Here is a 10656-nt window from a genome sequence, read left to right as displayed (position 1 = left end):
CTTCACTCCGTGGTTAGATCCTCCACTTTTGGAATCCGGCAGGCCTGAGCCTCTGCCTCAGCCCATGGTGGGAGCCAGGCTCTGAGCCTTCTGCTGACCCCAGGGCCAGCCCTTCTGGATCCATCACTGTGCAGCCGCCTTGCTTTTGGAGCAAGGATCCCTTTGGTGGGCATCTTGGAGAGCTGAGGCTATTAGTGCAGCCTCCTCACCCCTTGTAACATGCCCTGACGCAGCTGAAGGGTGGTGCAGGATCTGCAGCCTGACACATGGGGCTGGGTGAACCCCAGTCAGGGAGGAAATCCTGAAGTGGGGCGGGGAAGGGGAGGCCTGGGCTTCTCCAGGGAGTAGCTCCAGGGCAGGGAGTCAGACAGCAGCTGCTGTGCCTTTAATTTCTCTGCTCATACCGCCCTCCCTCTCATACTCAATCTGAGCTGCATGCTCGGCACATCCTGCCACCAGGCCAAACCCCACCTTTCCTCTGTGCAGAGCCAGCGGCAGAGCTAGTGAGCCGGGGCGAGGGAGGCTCCCAGCACCAGCGCGGAGCCAGGAAAGGAGAAGAGAGGAGAGGGAAGGGAAGGGCCCCTCTGGGAGCAGCCCACACAGTAAGTCTCTGCACTTCTCAGCCCCTCCGGCCACACTGGGATCCGATTAACAGCTCAGCTACTAAAGGCTGCTAATTTCAGGGCCTGCCTGGTAGGGAGGGAGGGGTTGGTGGCAGGGACCCTCCCTGGCTGGGCACTCGCTCTTCTTGGCAGTGGCAGCTGCTTCTGTGTCTCAGGGAAATGATCAGGTGAGTTAGCGCGGTGGCACCGGCACATGGCACAGGACTCTCCCCCCCCCCCCCCCAAATCTCTGAAGCTGTTGCAGGGGCTCGCAGGGCTCTGGCTAGAAGTCTGTGCTCCAGGCCTGGGGGTCTCCTCCCTTAGCCTGAGTGGGAAGAAGGGGACCCCTCCCCTTTGCACCTGGGAGGGCAGAAGTGGCATTTTCTCTTTGCCCCCCGCCCTGCTAGTGTCTAGGGCATGTGCAAGGGGAAGCAGCTCTGGGCTGAAGCCAGCTGCTGTGAGCCACGCAGGGATGGCAGAGGATGTGGGTGTTCAACCTGAGACCTGCCTTGGGTCCTGGGCTGGGGGTGGGTTGTTAACTGGATTGTTGTTCCTGCTCTTGAGTTGGGCCCCCTGGCACTGCTCAGTGATGCCCTGGGAGCGCCCACCCTGTGCATTGCGGGGCTGCCCTGCTGGGGGTGCCAGCCTAGGGGAAATCCCAGGGGGACCTTTCTTCCACCCCTCACCCATGCTTCCTAACTGGCAGTACTGCACTTCCCCAACGCACCCTGTCTGGTGGGGGCGGGACAGCTGGGCCTGGGGAGGATCCTGCCATTCTGAACGGAGAGGTTGCTGAGAAATGAGGTCCCTGGCTCTGGCAGCAGATGTGCTGCAGCAGTGGGGACCCTGTTAGTGCCTCGATAGAGGAGGCTGCAGCCCGCTGTCCCTGTGGGGCTTGGGATCTACAGTTGATCAGGGCTGGGGGCTATGTGAGAGCCGGGGGAGGCTGTGCGTGAGGGCGGCTGTGCGGTTTGGCTGTTTCTTGGCTCCCATTCCCGGCTGTTTACAGGAAATAGCTTTTCTGCTCCAAAGCTCTGTACTGGGCCCAGTACCCTTTGGAACAATCTCCCCCTGCTCGAGCACCTCTGAAGACAGCGCCTTTCCATTTGCTCAGCTGAGGTGTAAGACTGGCCCTGGCGGCTCTGTGATTTCTAAAGATCCCAGGGCGTGTTTCCATGGTGAACTCCTTTGGCCTGGCCAGATCCCAGCCTGGGTAACTGCACTGTGCCTTCCACTAGTCCTGCTGTTTCATGTGGGTGCCTGTCTTGAGCTCCTGTGTGTAGTGTTGTTATCTGGTGTGTTCCACCCCAGAAGTGGCTGCACTTCGGTGCTGGGTGTCCATGTGTATTGTATGTAGTTTGGGATTGGGGTGTGGCATTCCTTGGGCTGATTGGAGAGAAAGTGCTATGCAAGCCTTGGTAACTCTTTGTTTTGCTGGGTGTGGTGGCCAGGTGGGTCCAGGCCTGGTTTGAACTAGACACAGTTCCTAGGCTCTTCTATGCGGTCTGAGCAGCCATCCCTGGGTGCTGGGCTCCTCATGGAGTGAGGAGGGCTCAGCCACACACAGCAGTAAGTCCAGCCCTGGGGCTGCTTGTCCTGTTTCCTTTAACTTTCTAGTCCTGGCGGGGGGGGGTTACCCCCTTCTCCATTGGGTGATGCAGGCCTGTGCTGTGATGTCATTACTGCAGAGGCACGGTGCCCTCCCAGCTCAGGCAGGGATGGTAAGCAGGGTGCTTGTCATGTTGCAACAGGCTCTTGATGCAAATCTCGTGGGTTGGCATGGAGCCAGGCCTGTCCTAGATGCTTTGTATACACTCTACTGCATCAAGTGCTACCCACCTCCGGCCAGCTGTGGGAGGCTGCTGCAGGAAATGAGGCCTGCAGCCACTCCGCACCTGGTGGGCAGCACCCTGCAAGCCCAACGGCTTCACTCCTGGGTGACCTGGCCAGCTCCGCAAGGAGCCTCCCTCAAATGCCTGGGGACCAGCAGTGGTGGGAACAACTGGACCTTCAACTGTGTGTTTGCTTCTGGCCTGTGATCACAGGGGCGCCCCCAAAGGGACCTGGACTTCCCTCCAGAACGGCCACCTGGGTTCTGTACAGAGTTGAACTCCTGTACACTTGAATGAGGGTCTGCCCGCTGGGTCACCCTGCTGTTGGGTGTCAGCGTCACACTGGGGATCCCAGTGCACTGTTCTGCAAAGCTTTGAGTTCTGTTCCCACTTTGGGGGGGGGATCGGCAAATCTGAAAGAGTTGTCCCCGGAGTGGTGGCTGGGATGGTGACCAACCTGGCTGGTAGGAATTGTTGGTGATCCAAGGTCTAGCTGGAGGCCAGTCTCCCCGGTGCAGGGAGATTGGAGAAGCCAAGTCCTGGCACAAAGCTGGAGGGGGAATTGGTGAGACAAACCCTATTGTGCAGCTGGGGAAACTGAGGCACAGAACGGCACAATGGCCTGCCTGTGGGTGCACAGTGAGTCAGTGGCAGAACTGGGATTTGAACCCAGGAGTCCAGTGCTCCTTCCCTGATCAATAATGGTTGCAGCCATCAGCGAATAGGGCTCAATCTGGGCATGACGTTGCTGGGGGCTGAGTGAAGACAGAACTGGTGTATAGGGGCAGATTAGGGTTTTGGGGAGGGGCAAATGGGGGCCCCTCCCCACCCCTTCCGCCTGCAGTTCCCCCACGCTCCTGCCATGGAATGGGGTTGTGGCACGGGGGCTTGCCCTGCTCTGCCCGCCCAGTGCTCCAGCAAGCCCTCGTGCCCTGACCCCGCTCCCTGGCAGGAGCACCGGGGCCACCCATTTCTCCAAAGCCCCTGGGCACAGGCCCTGTTGGCCCAGTGGCTAATCCTCCACTGCTGGTGTAGGCTTTGTTTGGCTACTGGAGAGAGGCCTTTGGGGAGTGGAAGGGCCAGTTGGATTGGGTCAGAAGGAACAGGGCAGCTGTCTCGCCTCCCCCTCCCACCCCCTGAAAACCTCGCTGTGCTGCCAGCGTACGCTGGAACGGCTGAGGTCGCCAGTTCTGAGGGGGGGAGCAAGCTGTCCTAGCCACACGTTGCTCCGGAGTTCCCGGCTGCTCGGATGCTTGGCACTGTGCAGGGCTTGGAGAAGGGAGTGAAGCCAAGGGAGGATTTTAAAAGGGAGCTCAGGGACTCCCAGGGCCAGAGTCAGCCCTGGTGTCACTGACTTGTTACACTGAGGAAAAGGCACTGCATGGAGAGATGGGGAAACCTATTGGGTCCCATCCCATCCAGCTCCGGGAGGTCAGTGCAGCGCAGAAATCCTTTCTTGTGCCTTCCTGGCTCTGTTCTACGCGGCCTGGCCATGGGGCTCCCCCGACTTCTCTGGGGTGGCAATTCCCCAGCCGCATCCATCTGTGTTGGGAAGACTTTCCTGAGATTCAACTTTAATTCCCACTCCCTTAATCACACCCCATCCCTCCTCGTTACACTCTCTTCCCCTCCCCCCCACCCTTGGGGTTTACAGCCCCAGGGACTGCATACTCCACTCCCAGCCACCTCTTAGCCAAGCTAGGCACACCTAGCTCTTCTGACCCTCCCCTCAGCCCCCACCCTTCCTGGGGCCCTTCACTGAGCTCCTTCCAGCTGGCTGCCCTCTTTGTGAGGAGATGCCCAGGACGGAGCACACTATCCCCGATACCAGAGCTCTCCCCACATCCCCCAGGAGAAGCCCATGGAGGGGGCTGTGATTTAACTGTTGTCACAGTGCAGGATTGACCCCCCAACAGAGCAGCCCAGAATTAGTGGCAGCCCTATTTTGTTCGGTTCTATTCCAGTTCTTGTGCTGTGCCCATCACCATGGTATTGGAGCACCCTGCCCAGAAGGGGGTTTCCCACCAGGAGTTTCTCCAAAGCGTCTGGATGGACCTCAGGCCCCATGCTGCAGCTGTGCTGGGGAGCAAACTTTGTGGCTGAACCAGTATTTCAGGGCCCTGTTGGTAGCAGTGTGTTTCTGGGGGCCTGTTTCCCAGGAGTCTGTGGAGCCAGACTTGCCCCCTGGCATCAAAAAGATGGATGCTGCTGGAGGGGGCCTGCCAGGCACAGAGATGGCCTTGGGCACTCCCTGGACGACAGTTGGCTTGTGCCTCTCTGAAGCACCATCCACAAATGTGCACCCTATATGCCCACCCAGGGGACCCATTGGCTCCATCAGCACCAGCCTGCAGGGAGACCTCTGTCTGCTCCTGCTCAGCTCGCATCCAGACCGGTTCCCCCATGTGTCTGAAATGCTCTTCACTCCCTCTGCACTCAGGAGGCCTCCAGCATCAGCTGCTGGTTCCCCTCCTTTGTGAGCACAGCAGCCGTCAAGGCCTTCCCAAATACACTGAATAACATGGCTAATAATAACCTATGCTGTGCGCTATGGATGGCTGTGCCTGCTGGGCAAGGCTCAGCTTATCCACAGGCGGCTTGCCCAGCACGGGGGCTGCTGCAGAGCTGGGAGGAGCTATAAATCTTTGAAGAGGAAGCAGGGGTACAGGAACCCTACAAAAGAGGCTGCTAGTTTCTAGCCCCCCAGGGATGAAGAAAAGCGTGTAAACGTGCCCAGTGTGTCACTAGCGCAGGGAAGTCTGCCTGAGTCTGCAGACAGCCTGAAACCATCGCTCTGTGAGGACGACTGTTCACTCAGTTGATGATGGAAATGCCAGCATTAACCACTCTACTGCTGATCACCGCATGCAGGGATGGAGAGGGAGGGTTGGTCTATAACAGGGGTCCCCAACGCGGTGCCCACGGGGCGTCTAAGTGCACCCGTGTACTGGCCGGCGGACGAGCATCCACCGAAATGCCGCCGAGAAGCAGCAGCATCCAGAGGCATCGCCGCCAAAATGCCGCCGATTTTCAGCGGCATTTCTGCGGCGACGCCTCTGGATGCTGCTGTTTGTCGCCGGTATTTCGGAGGCGACGCCTATTGACGTTGCCGCTTCTAGGCGGCATTTCGGCGGATGCTCGTCCACCGCCACGGTCCTCCGTGGCTCGTCGTCTGGTGCCCGCCAGAGGAAAAAGGTTGGGGACCACTGGTCTATAAAGATCTATGTAGCGTGACTGGGAATGGCAGCTCATTTTGGTGCCACAAGTGGGTGGCACTTAAGAGATGACCCCCAATTATTTTTTCCCATCTGGTTCCTGGAGCCAGTCAGCCAGAGGGGAGGATCAGAAAGCTCCACCCACGGGGAACTAAACCCCAGGAGCAGAGAGGGGCATTTCACACAATGCTTAGCCTGGGCACCATTGTTTTGCAGGGCAACAGTCAGTCCCTGGGGAGTCTGAGTCACTTGGGCAAGCCCTTGCTGGCGTGAGGATGTGCAGTAGGGAGAGGACATGTAGCGCTCTCAGTGCAGTGGGCGAAGGGCTGGCGCTGCTGTTGGGGAAGGCCCTTTCCCTGGAGTGACAGTGACATGGGTGTGAGTATGCTCACACCCATATCAGCCCTGCACAGGCCTGCCAGGGAGGTAGGAAAGGGCCCAGCAGAGCAGAAGGAGGCTGGAGGCAGGGGAAACCGCAAGCCAGGAAACAAAGGCAGCACAGATGACTATGCCTAGTGTTGTTCCTCACCCTGCCCTGCCAGTCAGAGACAGGAGGAGCTAGCCCAGGGGCTTCCTGCATGGGAAGGTACTTGACTGGTACACCGAGATGGTGTCGCTATGAGGTTCTGGGACACACAGAGGTACTAGTGCTGTGGACCCTGGGTGGGGAGTTGGCACTGAAAACTGGGTGAGGGTGGCACCAGGTGCAGGGATGAAAAGGGGGATTCATACTGTGGTAGGGAGGGGCACGGGGATGGGGAGAGGAGCAGAGTTGGTACTGCCTGGGAAAAGGGGTACTGGACATGCGGTGGGGAGTTCGCACTGCCAGAGGCATGAAGGGTGATTGGAGCTGCGGGGGGAGGGTATATTCTCTCCCTCCCCACCTCAATGAGCATTGGAGCAGATACAGCTGGTGCCACCATAGGGCACCTTGTGTTCAGTGCCCAGTTTCTTGCCCATCCCAAGGAAGCCAGCAAAAGTATAGCATGGGATCTGCCAAGCGCCGTCCCAGCCAATGCCATCCACTCCCTCCTGGTACCAGCAGGCACCCCCAGGATCAGGGGAGACCTCCTCGTGGCCCGGCTCCATCCATGCTGTCCTGTGCTGAGGGTTGTTGTGGTGTCCCTCAGTGCTGGGCTGCTAGGTGTCCGTTCCCCTGCCATTCTGGGGGGCTCTGGCATGGGTGCCCCCTGGAATGTGGAGGATCGTGGCTGGCAGCAGGGAGACTGTGGGGAAGGTGTTCTGGGCCCCAGGGCAGGATTTCTGGCAGCAGAAAATGGAGCCTAGCTTGGCTGTTGCGGTGAGATGTCTTGGGGGTAGCTTGGGGTGATAGTCTGAGCTGGGGGAGAGAGAGCAGAAGGGGGGAGGGGCCCTCTGCTTCCGTGTGCAAAGAGACTTCTTGTGTGTTTCCAGCACTAGCCCTGCTGAGTGTCGGTCCCTGTCAGATGAAGAGGAGCCAGTATTTCTGAGGGGGCAGCGCAGGGATTCCAACAGGCCCTCGGGATGATGTTTTACTTGCTGCCTCCATGGGCACTAGTGCCAGTCCTCAGAGCGAGGCCTTGGTTGTGCCAGCTGCCTCATGCTCAGTAGTGCCCCCATGTCTGGGCTCTGGAGCAGCAGTGAGGTGGGTCAGAGCTGACTTTGCTGGATGGGGTGGTACAGCGCACTGGGCCCTGGTGCTCTGGGGAGCCCAGTCCCATAAACCCACAGGCCCCAGGTGCTGATTAAATCCTTCGGAGGCAGGGACTTTGCAGGCCTTTACCCTGTTTGTGGTGGGCTCCCCACCTCCGCCCATCAGTCTTTCACCCAAGAGGGCGATGGGTCGCAGTCACAGCAAGGGAGGCTGGGGTTTGGCCCAGTTGATCCAGGCTTGGTTGGCTGTGGGACCCATCCCCATATTCTGGGATGGGGAGCTGGTGACTGGTGTGGGGAGGGCCAGCTGTGTCCCCAGCACTAGTGGGAGTTGGTTAGTTGCACACACCCCGAGCAGGACGCAGCTGTGGTCCTGCTGGTCTGACATCCAGTCTCCAGCACGGACTGATGGCTGAGCGCTCTGGAGTCCCCCTGCACACGTATACGCCTCTCCCTCCTGAACACCATTGTGGATAGAAATGTGGCCTGTCAGGCTGGATGCCATGGCCCAGTTCTACACAGAAGCGACAGTGTCTGTGCTATGGAATGGGGTGTGGGAATGGCCCCCGACTGTGGGAGGCCACCCCAGGGGTCCTTTCTGCACAGCCAACTGGTCCCCGCTTGGTCAGTTGGTTTCTGAGTAGCACTCCTTAGTGGGAGAGGCTCTCCTGGAGCAGATGGTACTTTCCCAGCAGAGGCAATGCATGGGGGGGCATGCAGGGTCACATGCCCCCCCCCTCCCAATTGCTCGGTCACATGGTGCGGACAGGCCCCCTCCATGCAAGGCAGCTCAGCCCGTGAGCTGCACAAGGCAGGGAGAGGCAGAGGCAGGAGGAATAGCTGGGAGCTGCAGAAAGGGGCCACTGCTTTCCAGGAAGGGGGGACATTGCTTTTCAGGGCGAAGGGGCTGCCTGAGGGGCATGACTCAAGCAGTTCTGGGGTTGTGCCTCCCTTCCCCCACTATCAGCAGGTACGGGTCATCTCTGTTTCCCAGAATCATGCATCCTGTCGGCTCTGGGCTGGGTTTGAGTCACTCTCTCCTGCTGGAGGAGGGCTGCCCCGTCTCCTCCCCCTTCTCAACCTTTCCAGTCCAGACTACTGTAACCCCTCCAGGAGTCTGAAGTCTGAGTCCCGCCACCCAGGGATGAAGCATATAATTTAGCTTCACTGGGCCCCCTGTGGTGTGGGACCCTGGGCAGTTGCCCTGCTTGCCACCCCCTAACGCCTGCCCTGCACTTGCTACCCCCTTAAACCTGTCCTGCAACCCCCCTGGGGGTTGGTTGAGAGAGAACCACTGCTCTAGCCCACTGAGCATTGCTGGCTCTGGTCTGCAGCCTTGCAGAGATCTTGCCACTTGCTTATGGGCCCTCTGAATGTGCTGACTCAGTGCACGCTCAGCCAAGGACATCTCCAGAAGGAAGGGACTGGTGCAGGCAAAATCTGCAGTGCTGCAGGGCCCATCCCTGGGAGGGAGGAGCCAGAGGAGCACCCACTTCCAACCCCCTCCCTTTCCCCCTGAGGCGTTCCCACCTTCCCACTGTGGCCAATTTCCCCCCCCCAGCCCCCGTGGTTTGTCTCTGAGAACAATATCACCCATACCTCCCCCCACCCCCACCACCACCAACCAGCAGGAATAGCTAGAAGTGGGTCTAGGACAGTGGTTTTCAAACTTGTTTTTTCTGGCGACTCAGTTGAAGAAGATTGTTGATGCCCGCGACCCAACGGAGCTGGGGATGAGGGGTTTGGGGTATGGGAGGGGGCTCAGGGCTGGGACTGATGGTTGGCGTGTGGGGTGAGGCCTGTGGGGTGGAGCCAGGGATGAGGGGTTCAGGGTATGGGAGGGGGCTCTGGGCTGGGGTTGGGGTGGAGGAGGGGGTCTGGGCTTGGGGTGCAGGCTCTGGGGTGGGTCTGGGGATGAGGAGTTTGGGGTGCAGGAGAGGGCTCCCGGTTTGGGGGGCTCAGGGCTGGGATGCAGGAGGGGGTCAGGGCTCTGGGGTGGGGCTGGGGATGAGGGGGTTGGAATGCAGGAAGGGGCTCCGGGTTTCAGAGGGGCTCAGGGCTGAGGCAGGGGACTGGGGCACGGGCTTACCTCCAGTGGCTCCCGGTCAGCAGTGCAGCTGGGGTGCAGAGGCAGGCTTCCTGCCTGTCCTGGCACCGTGGACCACGCTACACCCCAGAAGCAGCCAGCAGGTCCGGCTCCTAGGCAGAGGCGCCTGGGCAACACCACCCCCAGCTCCCCAGCCAATGGGAGTGTGGAGTTGGTGCTCGGAGCGAGGGCCGCGCGTGGAGCCCCAAGGCCCCCCTGCCTACAAGCCGGACCTGCTGCTGGCTGCTTCCGGGTAGGGACTTCTAGTTTTACTACTAGTTTTTACTGACCGGCTGCCAGGGACAGGGTCCCTGGGTGCTGAGCAAGGCAACCCAGTGCCTTGCGTTCCACGACCCAGTACAGGGTCGTGACCCAAACTTTGAAAAACAGTGGTCTAGGAGAGTCCCAGCATCTCCAGTCCCAGCCTCCCACAGTAGGAGGCACCGTAAGGAGAATGCTGGTGGTGGGGGCAGCTCCCAGCCATTCCAGTCCCAGACACCCCCAGGAGGCACTATGGGGAGTGGGGCAGGGGTGCTGGGTCTGGCAGGTCTCCCATCTATTCCAATCGCAGCCTGATTCCACAGGAGGCGCTGTAAGCAGCAAGAACAGAGCGCTGGAGTGAAAAGTTCATTGCTCTGAAGTGCTGGTGGGCAGTGATGAACAGTGGGCACATTGCCTTTGGTGGGGGAGACGGGGGCTGAGGCAGCCAGGATTCCTGCGTGCTTGGCCCCTTTCCAGGCAAGTCCCAAATCGCTGTTTGTAGCTCTGTGCAGAGTTTCAGCAGCGGAGCCGCCCCCTCCCCAATCTGCTCCCAGCTGGGGTCCAGGGCAGCTCTGTTTGTTCGGCTGAACACCATTGTGGATGGAAAAGTGGCCTGTCAGGCTGGATGCCACGGCCCAGTTCTACACAGAAGCGACAGTGTCTATGCTATGGAATGGGGTGTGGGAATGGCCCCTGACTGTGGGAGGCCACCCCAGGGGTCCTTTCTGCGCTGCCAACTGGCCTGCCGTGCGTGGTCATTTGGTTTCTGGGCTTCCTCACAACAGTCTGTCAAAAGGAAGATGGTTACTGGGTGGGACTAACTTTCCAGCCTGTTAACGTAATGGCTGAAAGTAATAGTCAGAGTCCAGCATACAGCAGTCAGGTGCTGTACAAGCTTCTCCAAAAGGCTTCACCATTGCATCTCAAACTGGACCAGCCCTGGGCTCCCCACACACAGCTCTGTCAGGGCCCCTCACCCCTGACCTGCAGCCCCCCTGCTATCCCAGCCCTGGGCTCCCCACACACAG

General features: G+C 59.6%; 1 protein-coding gene across 2 annotated transcripts in view; it reads left to right on the top strand.

The window, feature by feature from the left end:
* Window positions 1-415: 415 nt before the first annotated feature.
* Window positions 416-10656, top strand: part of CAPN11 (calpain 11) — a 29618-nt gene continuing 19377 nt past the window's right edge. Inside the window, exon 1 of one of the 2 annotated variants that reach the window (XM_054021862.1) lies at window positions 416-602. The gene's annotated coding sequence lies outside the window, so the exon portion shown is untranslated. Of the gene's footprint in view, window positions 603-644; window positions 791-10656 lie in introns of those variants that run through there. The other variant, XM_054021863.1, reaches the window with a different exon arrangement.

Source organism: Malaclemys terrapin, chromosome 3 (genome assembly GCF_027887155.1).
Source record: "Malaclemys terrapin pileata isolate rMalTer1 chromosome 3, rMalTer1.hap1, whole genome shotgun sequence".
Taxonomy (NCBI): Eukaryota; Metazoa; Chordata; order Testudines; family Emydidae; genus Malaclemys; species Malaclemys terrapin.
The sequence above is the reverse complement of the archived record's forward strand: the minus strand, read 5'-3'. Positions and strand labels throughout refer to the sequence as shown.